The 21,281-nt window shown below is 36.3% G+C and overlaps 1 long non-coding RNA gene across 4 annotated transcripts in view; it reads right to left on the bottom strand.

The window, feature by feature from the left end:
- Positions 1 to 1,728: 1,728 nt before the first annotated feature.
- LOC129146632 (uncharacterized) overlaps positions 1,729 to 21,281 on the bottom strand; it is an 83,873-nt gene continuing 64,320 nt past the window's right edge. For 3 of the 4 annotated variants that reach the window (XR_008553560.1, XR_008553558.1, XR_008553557.1), the window contains 2 exons: positions 6,635 to 6,735; positions 1,729 to 2,034 (listed from right to left, as the gene is read on the bottom strand). This is a non-coding gene — a long non-coding RNA (uncharacterized LOC129146632). Of the gene's footprint in view, positions 2,476 to 6,634; positions 6,736 to 21,281 lie in introns of all 4 variants that reach the window. The other variant, XR_008553559.1, reaches the window with a different exon arrangement.

The following is a 21,281-nucleotide window of genomic DNA, read 5'->3' as shown; positions in this document are numbered from 1 at the left end:
ATTGAATTAGGGCCTATTGCAATGGGTCAAAGAGCAAATAGTATTTATTTTATTATGTATTTAATATTGTAGCAGTTGCTAGAATTAGAGATGCTACTTTATTTGTTTCTCTTTTTTTTTTAAAGATTTATTTATCTATTTATACAAGCACTGGGTACAGTCAGAAGCTCGTGAGGGTGAGAGAATTCACCAGAGCCAGAGCAGGGATCAGAACAGGCAGACTGTCGAAGTACACTGCTGAGGGGAGCAGAGGGCGGCAGGAGATGTCTGCGTGCCATGTGGGACCCTTGCAGGTGGCTGGAGATCCAACCGGTGCTGCAGAGGCAGTGGGCAGCTTCGCAACCCAGAGCTCAACAGCTGTGCCACCAGGGGAGGCCCTAGAGATGCTACTTTAATAATTAAAACATATATTACCTCCACAGGGAATGGTTTGGAAAGAGGATAAAGATGATCAATTCAATGTGACCTGTCCCCTGCTATTGATAAAAGTAACAGAATGCTCTATCCAGTCTATCCCTTCTGAAAAATCTTTTGTATTCTTTATTTTTAAGATCTGATATCCTCATCTTTGAGTAGATTATGTCTGTAGCTAACTCCACAGTTTGAAGTCTGAAGCAAAAAGTTGTTTGAGATCTACTCTTCTCAGCAATAATTACATCAATTGTGAATGATCTCTCAGAAATACCCAATAATAATTTTTACCTCTTCAGTTCTAATTGAGTTTGGAGTTCTTATCTTTATGGTTCATGATAAACTATAGCACAAAAATATGATTTCCATGTCACTCTTTAGATCACAAATTCAAAAAGAGACTTGAGAAACCTATACCAAACATAAATAGCAATAACAATGATAAAATTTTGAGAATTTCAACAGGAAGAGTGCAAAGTATGTGTGTACACCAACTCTCACAGAATATATTAAATTTAGCTGTTGTTGCTGAGAAGTCTGTGGGATAGGCAAACATTCTGTCAGCCCCAATTACTTCATAGAGCCTTTTTTTTGTTACTTCAGGCCCTCTGCTGTCTGACTTTGGCACTCTGCATCAGCCAAGATGCTAGCTGAAAAAGATTGAGGGGCAGGCCTTGCACTTGAGCCTGGGAACTGTCACTCTGTGTCTCTTTAGACTTTGTGACAAGGTATGCCTTTCCAGTGGGCTGTCAGTTTGATTCCTAACTTGCCAAAGCAGCTGTGTGCACAGAGGTCTTTGAAAAATTATAGAAAGAACCTGATCTAGTCCTGTAAGTGATGACACAAAACAGCCATTGCTTTGAGAGTGCGGGGGGGTGAAGGGGAGAAAGAGAAGTATAGAAATAATTAAGTGACTGAATTAACTCACTTTGTGACCAATAACTGGGAAAAAAAAAAAGCCGTCACCATCCAAACTCATAAATTAACAATAAATGATCCATGTCAGAATCTGAAATCAATTTTAGTGGCTGACTTAATGTATTGTAAAAGGATGTTGAGTTAGCAGGTTCCTTTGGCTTCTATTACATTCAACACTACTGGGGGGAAAAAAGCCATAATTTGTACCAACTCATCCCGTGAGCAGCAAAGCAAAATTCATTCTTGTCCATAACATTTTCCCCAGGGTTAACTTAATACCCTTCTTACTTCAATTAGAGAGATATTTAAAAGAGCAACCCAATGATAGCACCTGCATATGTTTCTCTTTAGTATTTTAATATCAAGGCAAAGGAGCAAAGAACTTCAATATAACTGGAAAGTTCTTTATTTTTTTTTTAATGTACAATTGCTTTTTTTTTTTTTTAAGATTTATTTATACAAGCACTGGGAACAGTCAGAAGCGCGGGAGGGTGAGAGAATTCACCAGAGCCAGAGGGGAGAGCAGAGCAGGCAGACTGATGAAGTACACTGCTGACCAGCGGGCAGCAGGAGAGGTCTGCTCATCATGTGGGACCCTCCCCCGGCGGCCGGGGATTGAACCTGCGTTGCAGAGGCCACGGGCAGCTTCGCAACCCAGCGCTCATCCGCTGCACCACCAGGGAGGCCCGAAAGTTTTTTAAAAGTCTGAAAGAAAAAGGAAACATTCCATTCTTTGGACAGGCAGTGATAATAAAGGTATGACCACAAACTCAATATCATTTGATGTCGCCATTGCTTTTTTTTTGCTGACCCACACACCAAAGAAGTTATTTCTTCAGTCTCCTCTCCCAAAATGGAATCAGGATTTCCACTGCTCCATCCCAACTGATTTTCCATCCCACAGCATGGGGTAGTCTAACTATGCACAGAGACATGGCCTCCCATAAGCAATGGACAGTAACCTCTGTGGAGTGTCTAGGATATTGACTCCAAATTATCAGGAAAGGAAAAATAAAGCTGGAGACTATGTAGTCTCAGGATTTTTCAGTTGGCACTGGAGTCCTCAGAAACCAAGAACCTGGTTTAAGCAATTTGTAGACTTTCGAGATTCTTGTAATGGCTACCATCATAACTCAGTTTCCTCATCTGCAAAATGAGAATAAATTATACATCAAAGGACTGTTGTGAAAATTAAATGAATTTATATTCATAAATCCCCTATAGTCAATTCATTACTATTCTATGAGTATTAGTTTTTATTTTTTAATATTTTATTTTATATAATTCTTACATCATTTTTCATTTTTGCACAATGTATGCATTTTCATTTGGGTTACATTCCCCATACAATTGCACCCCCCTTATTTTGACCCTAATCCTTCCTCTCCCTGCCCTGCCCCCATTAGTTTTTATTTTCAATCTAACAACATATAATTACCTTAATCATCTATTTCTTTAATCAAAATTTACTTCCTGCTGTAAATGATGAAAAAATTCCTATAGTTTTTATTTCTTCATAACGTTCCTCTTTTCTGTCTGATCTTGGTTATGTTAATAAAACCTTTATATTCTTTTAAAAATATACTTTTAGGGGCCCTAAAACCTGTGGCACAGGGGTTAAAAGCCTCAGTGCTATCAAGCTATGGGCAGCCACTGCAGCACAAATTTTATCCCTGGCCAGGAAGCTAACCCACATGGCCCAGCAAACCTCTCCTGTCCCACCTGCTGCTCCCCTCAGCAGTGTATTTCAGTCTATCTGCCTGTTCTGCTCCCCACTCTGTCTCAGGTGAATCCTCTCAGCCCCCACACCTCTGGCCTGCACCCCAGTTTTGTATGCATAAATAAAAATAAATCTTTAAAATACATATATAATTTTATAGCATTATATTTATACATTAATTAATTGATTTTAACAATACGCCTTGCAAAGAAACTCAGAAAATATCTATGGGCTAATTTCAGACTCCCTGGGTCCACTGGTAGGTACACTTGGGTTACCACACCACTCATCCCCCAAATGTCCATAAGGTCCTACTTGGAGAGGGTACCACAGTTGCATTCTGAGTCCTTCAGGAAATAGAGCCATACTGAGCTGTCACTCAATAATCACTCAAGTATATTTATATCTATAGTATAATTATTTATGAATAAGAGAGATCTTAAATAAATATAGCACAAAGTCAACATATTTCAACCTAATTGGTGGATGTGTGTGGTTTTGTTATGTCATTTTCTGTATTTCTATGTACTTGAAATATTTTATCAGATAATTTCAAAGGAAAGGACTGGCTGAGATATATCCAAATGCTAAATAGAAATATATCTGACTACTGTATGGTGAATGTTCTTTACTTTCTTGAATATAGTTTTCTGACTTTTCTACAATGACAATGTATTTTTTTATAATTACATCAAAAAATAAGCAAAGGTAGATTCATTTTATAATAATATTAAAGTCACCAAAAGTCTACTTTATCTAAATTAATCTTCAATATTTAGATGCCTGTTAATCTAAACCAAGTCTCTGTATGTTAAAAATTGCCTAACTTTACTAGTAAGTAGATCATTTGATTTATTACATCAAAGTTTATATTTACAAAATAAACATCCCTTTTTGTCTTCAGTCCTTAGAGATAAAAGTCAAAAATAATTTATGCATGTCTGTCATTATCTTTATAAATAAAATGTCATTTCCTATAAATCTCACACTATTAAGATAATGGTTGAGGGGTGCAGAGATATCTAGATGTATTTCTTAGAAAACCCACATTAATGACTCCACCACAGATCTTCTCTAACTTCCCCTATTTAGTATTTCATGTCTAATCTGAAAATAGAACTGATCTTCAGAGACCTTGTAATTTATCTTTTACCATGATTACAATTTCTAATCTAGCCAGCAGCAGCTCAAATTGAACTCTGATCCAAATGATCAATAGCCATGTGCGACCCATTAGATGTGTGAATATTAAATCGTTTTTGTATAAGAGCTGTCCAAATGAAAAGCATATAATTACCATCTATTAACATATATTGAAGCAAATAACACAAAAATGCAATATGTGAAACATACAGCCCATCAGAATTCCTGTAACTGTGATGCTAATGTTAGATCTTATATTTTACATAGGATTAGTACCAAATTATCATCTATGTTTTTAGTGTTTATTATTAATAATGTTGACTATAAACCATAAAATGGATAAATTTGTGAATGGAAAACACTTAATTTCTGATTGCATTCTTTTTTTCTTTCTTTGGCACTTCTGTAACAAAACTTTTACTAGATATAGCCATGGTCAGTGAGTCCAGGATAATACAATGAGTTTGATAAGAAAATAATTCCAAATACCTAGCTTTTCTTTCATGCTTTCCCTGTAAATTAACACATGTACAGTTATTAAAGCACAAAACTATGTAAAGAGTAGAAGTTATAAAAAATTAATTCAATCTCTTACCTTGAATGTCAGAGAGAGCAGCAACAAAATTCTCCAAACAGTCTATGCATCTCCTTATAAATTTTAACAACATAGTTTGGAAACTTTTCTTTATAAAAACCTAACTCCCTAGTGTTCTAAGGTAAACCTAGACAAATAACCTTTTATGGCCTATTTCCCAGCCTCCCCAGCAGTTAGCTGAGAGAGTTTTTTGACTGCACTCAGACAAAGGCTATAAGAAAGATGATGTAATCCACTTCCAAGCCTGTCCTTCGAAACATCTCATGAGATCCTCTAGGCATGTCCTCATTGCAATGGTGAGACCACATGTTCCAAATGAACTAATTCTAAGATACAGTACTATCACCAAGTTGAATGTTTATGAAAATGACATTTACTATAGCAACCTTCTGAGTTTTCTGGGTTTGCTTGTGACTAAATTACAGCCTAACCTGGGTCCAAAATTCACTTCCATTTCCATTCTTTCCTGCCCCCCAGTCCAGGTCCTTCTTTTCTTTCAGTGCTTATAATTCAGGAACAGAAAAGCGAGGTCTTCTGCTTCAACACATTTCAGTCTTATTTAGCAGACGAGCAAGGAGCTACCTATTCTGGTTTTATTGGGCAAGGCTATTACCTAAATTATTGCCTTTGCTTCTTCTATGATTTTTTTCTCTGGTAAATGTTTTCCCTGAGAAGTTTATTAAAATTACAGGAAAATAGAAATCTAAATTCCACCTTCTAGTCCCTGTTTCAGTGCTTTAACTTTCTCAGTGATTGTATGATGAGCTTTCCCGACTTTTTTTGCATTAAGATTCCTTTCACTAACCTTTTTCTGAGTGATCGTTTAATAAGATTTGCCCACTTTCTTTGCATTAAGGCTCCACTTTTTTTTACAAAAAATCTTTTTACACAGGAACCATTTCAACAAATCTGCCATGTAGAACTAGAGTCTTTCAAGCAAGATAAAGATTAGCCTGACCTTTCTTACATCAATTAATCAATACGGTTACACCACAGATTTACCTTTCAACCTTGGTGTTTCCACAGTGTAATATTAAAGCATGATTTGTGAGGTTGTTCTATTTTTTATATAGTTAAGAACAACCCTCTGTCTGTGTGCTTTGATGAAGTGTCAGAGCATAACACAACACAGGAGAGAAAGGAGGATTTTATTGTCTTCATTGAAAACGGCTTTGTAAATCTAAGATTGAGCAGCAGTGCCCACAAGCTAGCTGATTGAAATTAATTCCTAAGCTCTGTTTGCAGATTCATGCTGCTGGAAAGGCCATTGTTGGGGAATGCTCTGAAGGGTAGAATCATTTGATCTGAATTTCAGATAGGAATATGTCTGTTGACAATATCAATAGCCTCTTCCCCATCATTGAAGCCTATCCCCAAGAAAAACAAAAAGGGTTGCTTCATTCTCTCCTGAACCTGCAAATGACATTTCCTTTCTACTCTAGTCTGTTTCACAGGTGAAGAATTTAGAGAAGATAAAGATGCTGAAATATCTCTGAATATGATCAATTCCTTTCACTGAATCCACTTCGTAGCAAAGAACACTACCACTGTAGCCTCAGTGAGGGGTTTATAGACAGAAAAATTTCCCCACCAGATCACAATGTGCATCTCCTTAAAGAATTGTAGACTCTCTTTTTGCCCATATCATCCATCCGTTTGGTTTTACAAAAGAGAAAACTGAGCTCCAGAAAATAGTATTTTGACCCAGGTCCTACAGATATTTTGTAGCAGACTCAGATTGTGGAAACCAGTTCTCTAAAATCAGTGCAATTTCTCCCCACAATGCCAAGCAATCACATTAGTTCTTAAGAATGCATTTAATTCTACAACGATATTTGCTAACTTACCACTTCTTTAGAAGCCAATAACAAAATTTCCTGTGAACATTGTACATTTTCTTGGTGCTTGCTTGGCAGTGATTAATTTTCTCTTGGCCATCCAGATGCACCTTGAATCAAAAGAAAATCCAAATTACAGCTCTGCCACTAAGCAGTTGTGCACCCTTAGCAACATATTCAGCATCTTTGTGCCTTAATGTTCTCTTTGGAAAAATGAAATAACTACATTGTGGGGTTGCCTAAAGGGTTGAAAGAGTAACATGTAAAGCACTTAAAATTGTATGTGGCATACAATAAACATGATATATTAGCTCACATTATTCCTTCCATTCCTTTCTCAGATTTTTCAGTGAATCGACCATCATTTTAAGGCCCACTGATATTTTTTCCATTGTAAATCCTAAGTGTTTTATTATTCTTGATTGCCTTACAGTGCACCTACTGCAGAGTTCCTGTACTTCATTTTAAACATATGGAAAAGGTGCCCTTTTATATATGTTAAAAAGAAGAGAACGTCAATATCTATAACTGTACTCCTAATTCTTTTAGGGATAATTCACAAAGAGTTAAGCCATTTCATTCCTAGGTCATGGTACAAAAGTTGTTGAATGAATTTCACTTTACTTTTAACCTTTAAATTATGAGAAGCACCACTGAATTCCCAGATCAAGTACCCTGTGATCAGTGCACAAAGCGAACTTTACTATGGATTCTGTGGTGTTTCAATGGCAACTCAATCATTAAGTTTCCTTTTAATAACAGAGCAGTACCTTTCTCTTGAACCCAGTTTGACCAATCATTAAAATGTGTCTGGTTTAGTTAAGGAATGCTCTTAGACAATGTGAAATCCCAGGCTGTAATCACAGATTTGAGTTAACTATCCTTATATAGCTAAAGGGACCTTCTCCTTTTAAGGATCTTGAAACAGTTTATGCCTTTTAATAAATTCAGTGTTGCTGACTGGAGTATCAGTTAATTTTTTAATGAATTTGAAATTATAATGGTTTAAATAATATAAAGGAAGGATAAAACTAAGTACAAAATCATATAGAGTAAAACATACTGTAGACTTGCTCAGTTTCCAAATTGAGGACAATTGTTTAAGGAATTGTAAACCCTAAGAACATCTCTCCTTTGAGATACCAGGATGGCATCATTTTCTGGCATCTAGTAAGACGGGAGTGGTTTGCATGCATGTTTGTGAATGTGTGTGTGTGTGTAAATAGAATAACCCAGACTGTATAGCATAAAGAATCATTTTGAAAACTGGTCTAGAATATATGGAAAGACAATAACACTCCAGTGCTTTTTTTGTGGGAAAGAATGATTAGAATTTTATTCAAAACAAAGTAGTAGTTGTATATTGTTTAAGGATTTTTGTTCTGTTTTGTTTTTAAATAGGAACACACATTCATGAAGTACCAGACTACCAGTTCTGCTCAATATCCCCCAAAACAAACCTACCAAGAATATTTTGCATAGTTATCCCTATTTTCCCACTGAGGCCCAAGGAGACTTCAGCACTATCCCCTGGCTACTGTAGTACTGAGCACAGAGGACTGAGACAATATGTTACTGAAATCCAAGCTAGATATGAAAGCCAGGTGATGCCAAAACTTAGCTGTCAGAACCTTCTTCTATCCTCTATTTTATGATTCTAGAAGAGCGTTTGTCTCTCTCACTTCGAATGAGGTTACCTTAGCAGATAAGTTCTGAAAATGATGAGCTTGAGGTTTAAAAATAAAATTCAAGGATGTTCTTAATAAGGTTATATACTACTAGTCCATAGTTTTCTGCCAAGTTGTATGTCAAATGTCTCATTGGGGACTTATTGTGTACATTTTGTTTAGATAGTAGTTTTAGAAATATGATCATTTTATAGAATGGACAGACACAGGAATGCAAATAAAAGTGATAAAGTAAAAAAAAAAAAAACAAAAAACTTTTGCCTAATAGAGTTCTCGAAAATTACAAGGCATAACAACTATTAGAGTGGGAGTGTGGAAATGGGCAATCTCACTCGTTGCTAGAGTGAGTGTAGATACTGCTCCTTTCTTAAGAGAGGGAATCTGGTAATATATATTAGGGGCCAGAGAAGTATGTTAACACCAAACCATAGATTCCACCTCTAAGGCTTTAACTGGCTAAAGACACAAAAGCTCAAGAATCTATAGTTTGTAAAAGTAAAAATTCTGAAATAATATTAAAGAAACAATAATAAGTGTTATTTTAATTAGGTACATTTATCCAGTGGAACACTATGTAAGTAACAGAAATGATTATGCAGATACCCATTTACAAATTTGGAAGGATCTCTGAATGATCATTAAAAACAGCACATTATAAACCAAATTGTAATGTGAGGCAGATATAAGAGGGAAATAAAAACAGTACATAGATAGGTATGAATTGAAAATACATACCATAATGCTATACTGCCTTTGAATATTGAGTATTTAGGCAGTTGATGTTTATTTATTCCAAATATTTCTACAATTAACATATATTACTTAAATATACATATTTAAGAAATAAAGTAATAACTTTTGAATGATGTCATCACATGCACTTCAATTTATTGGAATAAAAATAGTTTCATTCTTTCTTATTTGTATGTCATTGTTAAGAATCCTTAAGAGAAGATAAAACAGCAGAAAGAAGGAAAAGGGGGTAAAGAGAAGTGAGAGAGAGGGAATGAATAAATAATGCAATGGTTCTTTGCATGCTTAAAACTGTCAGGTTTAAGTTGAACTGACTATTACACTAGAGTTTGTTTAAACTTTTAAACTTAACTTCTACAAGTTTCAAGATTTTCAATCTATAAATTGAAAGGCATAATAATATTTATAGGATTGTCAATGAGGAGTAAGTAAAGGCATGGGTCAGAGTGCTTTGCTCATGGAGAGAATGTGATGCATGCCTGAATGAGCAGGGAACATGTACTAGACTCGGAGCTAAATACTTTATGTATATTATTACATGTTATTGTCCTAAAAACCTATCACACAGTCATTTATCTCCATTCTGCCAATGAAGAGAATTTAAGTAACTGGCTCAGAGCCACAGAATAGCAGGTGGGGATTGCCATGTAGCGGCCCATAGGGATCCTACATATTAGCCTGGCAAACTAACCTCTCTGGCCCTCCCTCACTCTTTCCTCCTTCTCCTGTTCCTCTACCTCTCTCCAGAAAAGAGAACCACAGATCACTTAAAAGCAAATTTCAAATTTTACCCTGAAAAAATGCTGGCATTCAAACTCTCCAGGAAACTCATTCAACTCTACAAGCTAGTCTTGAATACATTCAAATGCACAGGAAAGATGGCTATAGAATATATTCTTATTTCTTGTGTACTCTTGTACAATCTTCTCTTTTTGGAGTTAATCTTTATGTGTTTTATTTTTTCATTGCAGATGTAATTTGATTCTAATACGCACATGCTTGCTATGTTTTCCTATAAATATTCTCTAATACAGTCCAAAAGAATAACTTTCTGATTTTTTCTTGTTGTTGTTCTTTTTTTCAACTCATCGACTCATCCAGAAAGTTTTTTATCCTAAATCTGTTCAGAAATAATGATACTTCTAGAATATAGAAATCTTAACTCCAAAATAACATGGTGTAAAATAAAAGACCTGATCCAGACCCAAAATATTCTGGATGTAATCTACCAATTTTTCTTTCCATTATAAATGGTATGTAAATATGTATATGCATAATCATGATTCAGTGCTTCAAAAGGGTGGTTATATATCAGACAAGTGCCCTAGGGCTTTATCACAACAAGCATGTACTGTGAACTACAGTGGTGACATGACTCTGATAGAACATCAGTATCAAAGCAACTGCATAAAACTTATAAGAATGCAGCAGGCCAACCTGGAGCTAACAAACAGTTCTTCCCAGCCCAGAAAACCCACCATCACAGCAAACGCGGCAATATGTATCATAGAAGATCAACTGAAAATCATTTTTAAGACACTTGGTAGTTAGATTGATTTGGATATTTAAGCTTCTGCACAGATATGGCTTATCCTTTGTTACTTTATTCATTCTATTTTTGTTATCTATATACTCCACCTTACAATCCTATAAAAGCTGAATCTCAAAATTATACTCATCCTCTTTACATGGGGCATTTCTTTTACAGAACCTGTCCTGTCCAGACCCATGCAGCTGCTATTATCTTCTATGTCACCTGTTGTATTCTACTTGCCTGAGAGGTCCACAATCCTTAAGCTGGATTTGGAGACTTTAGATTCTAAAGCACAGTAATACCACAGCATGAACCACAGTTTACACAGCATAATCCAGCAGTCCTGCAGAGCCATGCTCAGTGGTTACAAATGATTGTGTTAATGACACGATCTTTTTAACTGTGACATTAGAAGGTTGCATTTTCACTTGATGGAAGAAAGGAATATGTACACAAATAATCAACAAGAAAAGTCTTCCTTACCCCAAAACTAAAATTTCCTGTTTGAGAAGAAAAGGTTTCTTCAACAAACTTCAATATGTACAGAGGCCTGGTACCAAGAGCCAATATCTTTTTCCAGACTAATCACTAGACAAGAATGGGTTATAAATTCCCTTATATCATACAATTTTATACCACAAAATAAACATTAGGCAAAGAGCTCTGTAAGTACCTAGATTAAGTCTTACAACAACTGGCAAATCACTAATAACAGGTCTTTTGTTCCTTTCACAAGCGGTCAAAAATAATGAATAATAGAAAGCTACACCAAATCAACTAACAGAAGGTTCACATAAGATCATTTAAAACAGGAGAAAATGATGCTTGAAATGGTCTCTGATGAGATTTTGCTTTATCCTAAGAGATTCTAGATAGTATTCTGCTGCAGCATTTTAAAAACCAGTTTCCAAAATTGGGCACCCTCATTATCATTCATTATGTTAGCACTCTCCACTTAGGTTGCTTTGAAAAAAAAAATGACACTCCAGTTGTGTTTTTACATTAAATGCACCTTCTCTCACATTTGATCTCTCCCTTTGTGACAGACATTTTATTTCACAGCTCCGACATCCTTTTGTCTCTCTTTTACTGAATGTGTGGTTTCCAAATTATGCAGAAATGGCCACTTTTGGTGTTAGGGATAATGAAAAACAGAGGCTGACTGCAGGACTCAGCTTCCTTCACTCACTCAACTAGCACCAAAGAAAAGATACACAAAAGCTTTGAGTTGGGTCATTTCCTTCCAAAGTAAAGGACAAGTAAAGCCTGCTGTTGTTCTTATTTACATTCTGGTTTTTATTTTTAATTGAATAAGATTATGTTGCAGGCAGTTGACTAAATATGCCACAGCTAAAAGGAATGAGGTCATTCTGAATACTTGGGTACAATGTTACATCCGGACAGTAGATGGTCTTGTCAACTTCAGAGGTCTAGAACTAGACTGGAAATGATATTTGGAATCTACCCAAAGGACACAAAAACACTAATTCAAAAGGATACCTGTACCCCTATGTATACTGCAGCACTCTTTATAACAGGTAAGCTATGGAAACAACAAAAAATGCCCAAAAACAGATGACTAGATCAAGAAGATGTGGTATATAGGCATAATGGAATACTATTCAGCAATCAAAAAAGATAAACTCATGCCATTCGCAGCAACATGGATGGAACTAGAAGGGATTGTGCTCAGTGAAATAAGCCAGAAGGAAAAAGAAAAATATCAGATGGTTTCACCTATAGGAGGAATATAGGGGAATTAAATAAGGGATCAGGCAAAAAATAACAATAATAAATGAAAAAACAAAATTAACAGGCAACTATAAATTAGAGACATTCTGCAAGGGCAGGGGAAGTAGAAAAATCAAAATGGGAGAGAAGAGCGCAAGGGACTATGGTGATGGTTCATGGGTGAATTGGTGGTGGGAATTTCACAGGGAATATACCTGAAAGGAGAAAACATACAAGCATACATTGTACCAAAAACAACAATGATGTAAAATACATACACACACACACACACACACACACACACACACAGCATATAATAATAAATATAAATATAGCACTCTGAGGAAACAGTACAATAAACACAGCACTCCGAGGGAACAATGATTGTAATCAAAATATCCCATTTTTAGTAATGTAGGGTTTATCTTAGGATTTCAAAATCCTCTAGATCTAGCTTTATCCTGAGCCACAAAAAAGTGGGACAGTTTCATTGGCTCACCTAGGGCAAGATTCTTTATAAAGAAATCTTTAAACACATGCAATTTGCAGCAACATGGATGGAGCTGGAAGGGATCATGCTCAGCAAAATAAGCCAGAAAGAAAAAGAAAAATACCGGATGGTCTCACTCATAGCAGGAATCTAGAAAACTTAAATAAGAGACCAGGAAAAAGAATAACTGTAAGAAAGTAAAAATCAAAATCAACAAACAACTACAAACCAGAGATACTCTATGGGGGCTGGGGGGGCGGGGAAAGGAGGGCTTGGGGTCAAAATAAGGGGGTTGTAATTGTATGGGGAATATAAAAATAAAATTTAAATAAAATTTAAAAAAAAAGAAAGAAATCTTGTGGGGCCTCCCTAGTGGCACAAGGGATTAAGACGCAACCTATGAAGCCGTCCGCAGCCACTGCAGCACTTGTTCAATTCCCGGCCAGAGAGCAAGCCACATGGCACAGCAGACCTCTCCTGACTCGCCCACTGTTCCCCTCAGCAGTGTATTTCAGCCAATCTGCCTGTTCTGTTTCCCACTCTGTCTCCGGTGAGTCTTCTCAACAACCCCCCACACCTCTGGCCTGTATCCCAGTTCTTGTATGCATAAATAAATAAATCTTTAAAAAAAAATCTTGTGTATATATTAGTCCATTCAAATATATGTTACATTAATTTATTAAATATAAATATCAACTATACTACTATAATGCCATATTTCACACTAATGAATAGTAATATCAATAGTAATAGTAATATCAATAGTAAACAAATAAGCATGTAAGTGGATGGCATTGTGTTGGTATGCAAATAATCAGAAGTTAGCTATCATTTCTACCATACCTCATTTTAGAGGCATTCCTCACCATCATTTATGACACCCAGTAACAGAAATTCAACAACAAAAAAATGCATGAAGATCACAAACCGGGATTATTAATATATGTAGACAATTCATCTATCCGTGTTAGCAGGCTCTGAAGGAGTTGCTGTGGTTCATAGCATAGCACAGCAGTTGATTGTAAAGTAATCAAGATAAGTTTGAATTACCCACTTTATATAAATACATCTAATAAGTCAAAGAATGTCTAATACAAATTATGACCATTTCTATCAGATTATTAAACAAAAAATAGCAGGGGGAATATTGTACCTGGAAAATTCATCACTGGAAAACAATTCACTCTTCAAAGATATGTCATCGCACTTAGGTCATTTTGCATATTTAAGATAAGTCAGGGGAATTCTAAGAAGCAAAGGAAAATGATAGGCTACAAAAATTTTGAGGAGAACTGGGGTTTCAGGTTTTCAAATCAGGAAAGTGAAATCCTAAGAGTCTCATTGAGGTGGATGTGAAGAGGGCACTCGGGTGTCATTCACTGGTTTCTGAACTGCTAGAGTGAACTCTATCTCCCCTTTGGGGGATAAGCACCTTGGTGAGTGAGCACTCTATCCTTGGCCAGAGCTGGAGATAGCTTACTCTCCTCAGAAAGAAACACAGCTGACTGTTTCCACCAGTGCCACACAGAGTTCCAGCCATCCATCACCTCTACTACAGAGTTCCAAAACAGAGAAATTAGAGAAAAAAATCAGACACCCTGTGAGAATATCTAGCTTCCTCCACTAGTTATTGCAGGAGAGAGACAATTTCACAATTTATTAATTCATGGAGGGATTATAAAACAGATCTACCATTCCCAAGTAGGAAGGGGAAAAAGAAAGTAATAATCTACCAATAACATTTATAATCTAATAACACTTACAATCATCTAACAATATCTAAAAACATTTACCATAATAACTTTGACTATTCAAACCATGACTACTTTACATAGGCATTACTTTACCCACTTGTATGTAAGAAAACTGAAACTTTGAGAGATTGGGAATTTTTGCCCAAAATCACATCACTGAAACAAAGCATACCCAGGGCACCAGGATTGACGCGGCTGGTGAGAGTTCACCTACTTGCTTAAGAATAAAGGACTCCACCGAAAAGCAGACATACAGTGAGAAGCAAAAATAACAGAATTTTATTTGCACAGGATCTGAGAAAAGGGAAGTCTGAGAGAAAGAGGGAGAGAGAGAATTTACAAGTTGGTATGTGGTCAGTTGCCATCTGTCCCATCCCAGATAGCATCCGCTGAGCAAAGACTGAGGTGCAAATAAGTGGCAAGCTGACAGATTTTCCTCAACACCCCTCTTCACCATAGGTTTAACTGCTGAAGGCCTGCAAACTTGCCTGCCAAAAGCCCAGAAGGTATTTAACTATCAAAAGTCCATAGATTAACTGGTCAAAAGTCTCAGCTCTACCCCTTTACCGATCAGTACACTCACACTCCCCCCACACACACTCCTTCCTCACCCCCACAAGGAAAGTAATTTGGGAAGTTTCACCTTCTACCATACAGCTGACAATGAATGAGTGCCAGCCACTGACTCAAAGGTTGCTCCTCACTGGTACTCTGATCTATTTAGTCCCAAATCACATAGCTGGAAAACTGAAAATTTAGATTCAAATGAACTATGTCTGACTACAAAGCCAACAGTGATGAGATTACTCACAAATGGCACACAAAGTATAGGATTAAGTCTCTGGTTTTCCAGTATTTATGCTGCTTTTTTTTTTTTTAAGATTTATTCATTCATGCATACAAGAGCTGGGCTATAGGCCAGTGGTGTGAGGGGTGAGAGGATTCACCAGAGACAGAGCAGGGAACAAAACAGGCAGATTGACTGAAATATACTGCTGAGGGGAGCAGTGGGTGAGTCAGGAGAGGTCTGCTGCACCATGTGGGTTGCTCCCTGGGCAGAGGCTGCAGACATCTTCATAGCTTGCGCCTTAATCCCTTGCGCCACCAGGGAGGTCCTATGCTGCTTTTTTAACATTTCAATGACAGCACGTTAGCACAATTTCTACACAGCAAGAATACGAGATTGGAAAGGACTCCTCAAGAGAAGCCAGGGGTCTTACGACCCTTTGAGGAAATCACAGTTCCCATTGAGAATCTGATACACTTTATGGTCCTTTGCCCCAGAAAAACACATGTACATAAATCCTTGTTATTCAATGTAGTTATGTTCTGTAAAGTCACCATTTGACACTAAACTAGCAAATACTGATTCATACCTAAAGGAAATACAGGATTAGGTTTCCGTGAGCCTTTGGACACATTTTCATCAATTTATTGACATATAACCTTGCTTTATGTATGTTTCTGTGTAAACATCTTATTAATAAATAAGATTATTAACAATCTTATTTAACATATATTGGTGATTCGTTAATATGTATACCCTAACACATATATTTTCTCCATAATAAATGGCACAAATTTCTTGCACCTGGGACACTAGACAATACTTAGGCAGGATGCTTAGCAATCATTGCAAGCAATGGAATCACCAACAAAAGGTATAAAAATGTGAAAATTGTGATACTAAATAGACTGAAAAGGACATTTTCGTGCACTATGAGAGCAAAAACAAGAAGCCAGAGTGTGCCCTGATGGACCTCAGGTGGGAGTGTGAGTTGGTCAACTCAAATTTGTTGCTACTCTGCATGTCTGCAAATGACTAAAAAGGTGCCACCAGAATTTTTTTCAGGGTTACAAAAAGCCTTACTGATAGACAAATATGCATATACAGAATCCATGAATAATGAGGACTGACTGTATATATCTAAGATTTATATCATTTCGTAGGCTATAATGTCTGTACCAAGTCTACCCATCTAGATTAACTCATATTATGTATAGGTTCTTGACTATTGAGAAAGCACTGAGCATGAAAGTGAGCAACAATCTTGAATAGTAATAGTAATAGAAAATGTTAACAAGATTCCTAAAATAAGTGACCCATGAATACATATTAGCAAAATTTATTTTAGGAAACTGAAAAGACAAATTGAATTTTACTTTCACATGAAAGTGTGGGGAATGTATGATGTTGGTGTTGGTACTCCGTTAACTCTTTAAATCACAAATATTATTTTCTGCTCTATGCTTTAAGGTATACTTTTGTGTTCTAGGAAAATAATATCCACAAATAATCCCCAGGAGTAATATTCTCACTTGGAGAAAGTAAACTAGGTTGTGATTAATGGTTGATTTTAATCACATGAGAAATCAGAAACAACTCAATGCCTTTAACCTTGGTCTTCCAAATAATGCATTATTGTAACAGTTAGCTACACTCTTAGCTAGAACAAGTTTGCCATTATAAGTTCCTGAAACCTGACCATGAACACATACTACTAAAGACAATCTAGAAAGCAAAGATGAAATCACTGACCCCGGGGGTCTCCAATCTCAGTCTCTATAGAAATGCAGTAATTAGAGTAAAGACACAGGTAAAAATTATTTTTTAAATTTCTCTTGAGCCACACTTCTCTTTTTTTTTTCCCCCAAAATGAATAAACTTGCTCACATGTACACATGCACGCACGCGCACGCACACACACACACACACACACACGCACTCTCTCTCTCTCTCTTTCTCCCCCATATACAAATACACACTATTCATGACTTCAGGTTGCTTTTGTCACCAGTATTCCTTTTTGAACTCTCACCTCACCTTAAGTCTTAGCTGCTTCTCTAAATTCTCTTTTATCCCTTATCTCTTAATTTTTCCCTACAGGATCACTTTGATCGCCACATTTTTGGCCTTTATAAATATGTTTGCGCTTGCTCCAAACCAAATAGAGAATGGCAAGTCTAAGGAGGGCAAATCCTCATGCATCCTAACATAATTATCTAAGAGGCCTGATATATCTCACTTCCGTATCTTAACTTCTAGCATAATGTCAAATCATGGGCAAAATAGTGTATCTATACACTTAGTACAGGTGTTCAGAAGATACAAACAGCCAATTATAAAGAATAAAAGCTCTAGCCTGGTATAACTTGGCTTACATTTACATTATTTTAGACTATGTTTATGATCAAAGTCCAATAGATGTAAACTAAATTTATGCATTCAACATGGATTCAACCAGTATTGACTGAGCATCTGGGCTGAGTGAAGCTCTACACTAGGAATTAGACCACAGCATTAAACAAAACAGGTATCAGTGGCCCTGGTTAATATGTGGAGATGAACATAAAAGTAGGCTTCAATCAATGAGTGTTAATGAATTTAAAACTATGTTCTTAAAGCTATTCAAAAAAACATTTTGATAAAACAGTCAGAAAATAAATAACATGAAATACAGTTATTTCAAACTGACTTCCCTCAAGTTTTATTTGTAAAACATTGTGTAATGCAGTACATGACAGAAGGGAAGTGAGAACATCCCACCTGAGAAATCTTCCATGTCATTCTTTCAGCCTGAACACTGTTTTTTCTTGAAAATGTATTGCTCCTGGCCTTGCTAAAAGGCAAGTGATCCAATAATTCATTGAGGTTTTATTCTCTGGGGATAAGCAGCAATAGCAAACAGTCTGCTTCCCTATCCTGTGCCAAAAAAAAAAAAAAGTCTTAAGGGAAACAATTCCATATTTTTCCCCTAGTAGGCAGAAGTTTCAAAAATTTTAGAGTTAAGAAAACTCTTTAAATGGCACTGTCTATATTTCTTATAAACACTATGCCTAAGAAGGAAAATGCAGACCTGCTTTATAAAACTAAGAAATCATCCTAAATCTAGATTGGGATTTATACTTTAACATAATTTGTGGCTGAATAGAAAAAACAGAGCATTCACATTACCATATTGAAGGAGACTGAACTAAGTGAGGACAAATAAGATTTCAGCATCAGTAGACTTCAGTTGATGAGAATTGTTACAGTCCCTCTCTGCCTTTAAGCATTTTCCATGCAAATTGAATTGATTGCTAAAAATGGATTACCATTTTTCTTAAGATTCAGACCCTAGAAAGTAACCTCTATATTGTATCAGGTTCACTGTCTGAAGGTAAGCTTACTAAGTGTTCAAAAAAAGAAAAAACAAACTTGAATGGATTAGATTGAATCTTTTTATAGCAAGATAAAACTGTTGGAACATCAGACACAGACCTCATCATAGTAAAGATAGAATTACACTGTAAATCTATACCAAAGCACTTATACCAAAAGTACCTATACCAAAGCACCTATCTAAACAAATCTAAACAAATCTATTTTATGCCGAAATGCTATCCAAACTTCTCTTATAAAAAAAATAACAAGATAGGGCCTCCCCGGTGGCGTAGCGGTTGAGCGCTGGGTTGCGAAGCTGCCCGCAGCCTCTGCAGCGCCGGTTCGATCCCCAGCTGCTCCCTGGCCACCGGAGGAGGGTCCCACATGTCACGCAGACTTCTCCTGCCGCCCGCTGCTCCCCTCAGCAGTGTACTTCGGTCCTTCTGCCTGGTCTGCTCCCCGCTCTGGCTCTGGTGAATTCTCTCACCCTCCTGCACTTCTGACTGTACCCAGTGCTTGTATAAATAAATAAATAAATCTTTAAAAAAAAAGAAAAATCAATGAAGTTAAGCACCCTTCTTTAAAAAGAAATAAATAAATAACAAGATAAACAAAATCCTATTAGATGTGGGACACAGTAAACAACAGTTTTAAGTTTTATTCCCTTAAATATGTTTTTTTTTATTTTTTATTTTTTTTACATCATTTTTCATTTTTGTACAATGTATGCATTTTCATCTTGGTTATAGTCCCCATACAATTCCCACCCCCCTTGTTTTGATTCTACTCCCTTCTCCCCCCACTCCCTTGTAGTGTGTCTCTGGTCTGTAGTTGCTTGTTGATTTTGATTTTTACTAAATCAAATACTTGGAAATAAACCTAACAAAAGAGGTAAAGGACCTATACAAAGAAAACTGTAAAACAGTGTTAAAAGAAATAGAAGAAGACACAAAGAAATTGAAAGACATCCCCTTTTCATGGATTGGAAGAATGAACAGTATCAAAATGGCCATCCTACCAAAAGCAATTTATAGATTCAATGCTATTCCAATAAAAATTTCAATGACATTCTTCAAAGAAATAGAACAAATATTTATGAAATTCATATGGAGCCACCAAAAACCTCAAATAACCAAAGCTCTCTTGGGAAAAAAAAGGGGGGGGCCGGGAATGGAGGCATTACACTCCCAGACTTCAAATTATACTACAAAGCCATAATAATCAAAACTGCATGGTATTGGATCAAGAACAGACACATAGACCAATGGAACCCACAGAAAATCCAGAAATAAACCCACAGATTTATGGTCAATTAATCTTTGACAAAGGAGCAAAGAATATGCAATGGAGCAAAGAAAGTTTGTTCAATAAATGGTGCTGGGAAAACTGGGTCGCTACATGCAAAAGAATGAAGCTTGACTACTACCTCACACCATGCAAAAAACCAACTCAAAATGGATTCAAGAACTAGACATACGACCTAAAACCATAAAATAAATAGAAGAAAATACAGGCAAAACACTACATGACATACACCTCAGTAACATCTTTACAGACACATCACCCAAAGCAGTGATAGTAAAGGCAAAGATAAGTAGCTGGGACTACATCAAATTAAAGAGCTTCTGTACAGCAAAAGAGACAGCAATCAAAACAAAGAGACACCCCACCAATTGCGAGAAAATTTTTGCACACAACACAACACAAACAAGTTCTTTATCTTGTGATAAAGAACTGATCACAAAAACCTACAAAGAGCTGATGAGACTCAACAAAAATAAATAACACAGTCAAAAAATGAGCAGAAGAGCTAAAAAGAAACTTCTCCAAAGAGGAAATAAAAATGGCCAACATGCATATGAAAAAATGTTCAGCATCACTTGTAATCAGGGAAATGCAAATCAAAACTACAAATGAGATACCATCTTACACCAGTGAGAATGGCACATATTAAAAAAAAACTAGCAACAACAAGTGTTGGTGAGGATGTGGAGAAAAAGGAACTCCCCTGCACTGCTGGTCCAACCACTATGGAAAGCTGTCTGGAGGTTCCTCAGTCTACTAAAAATGGACTTACCAAATGACCCAACAATTCCACTCCTAGGGATCTACCCAAAGGATGCAAAAACATGGATTCAAAAGAACACCCATATACCCCTATGTTTATAGCAGCACTATTTACAATAGGTAAGCTATGGAAACAACCCAAATGCCCCAAAATAGATGACTGGATCAAGAAGATGTGGTATATATACACAATGGAATATTATTCAGCAATCAAAAAAGATAAACTCATGAAAGTTGCAGCAAATGGATGGAGCTGGAAGAGATCATGCTCAGTGAAAGAAGCCAGCAAGAAAAAGAAAAATACCAGATGGTCTCACTCATAGCAGGAATTTAGAAAACCTAAATAAGGGACCAAGAAAAAACCCTTAAATATGTTTTTGAAAAAAATATATATTTTCCACAGCTAGATGAATTATAATACTTAAGATTAAATTCCTTGACATCATTTATCATCTAAGATTGAGTAAAAAATAAATGCTTATTTACATTATAATA

This window comes from Talpa occidentalis, unplaced genomic scaffold, assembly GCF_014898055.3.
Source record: "Talpa occidentalis isolate TD23 unplaced genomic scaffold, MPIMG_talOcc4v2.1 talOcc4.3, whole genome shotgun sequence".
In the NCBI taxonomy this organism is placed as follows: Eukaryota; Metazoa; Chordata; class Mammalia; order Eulipotyphla; family Talpidae; genus Talpa; species Talpa occidentalis.
This window is presented reverse-complemented; position numbering and strand designations above follow the sequence as displayed.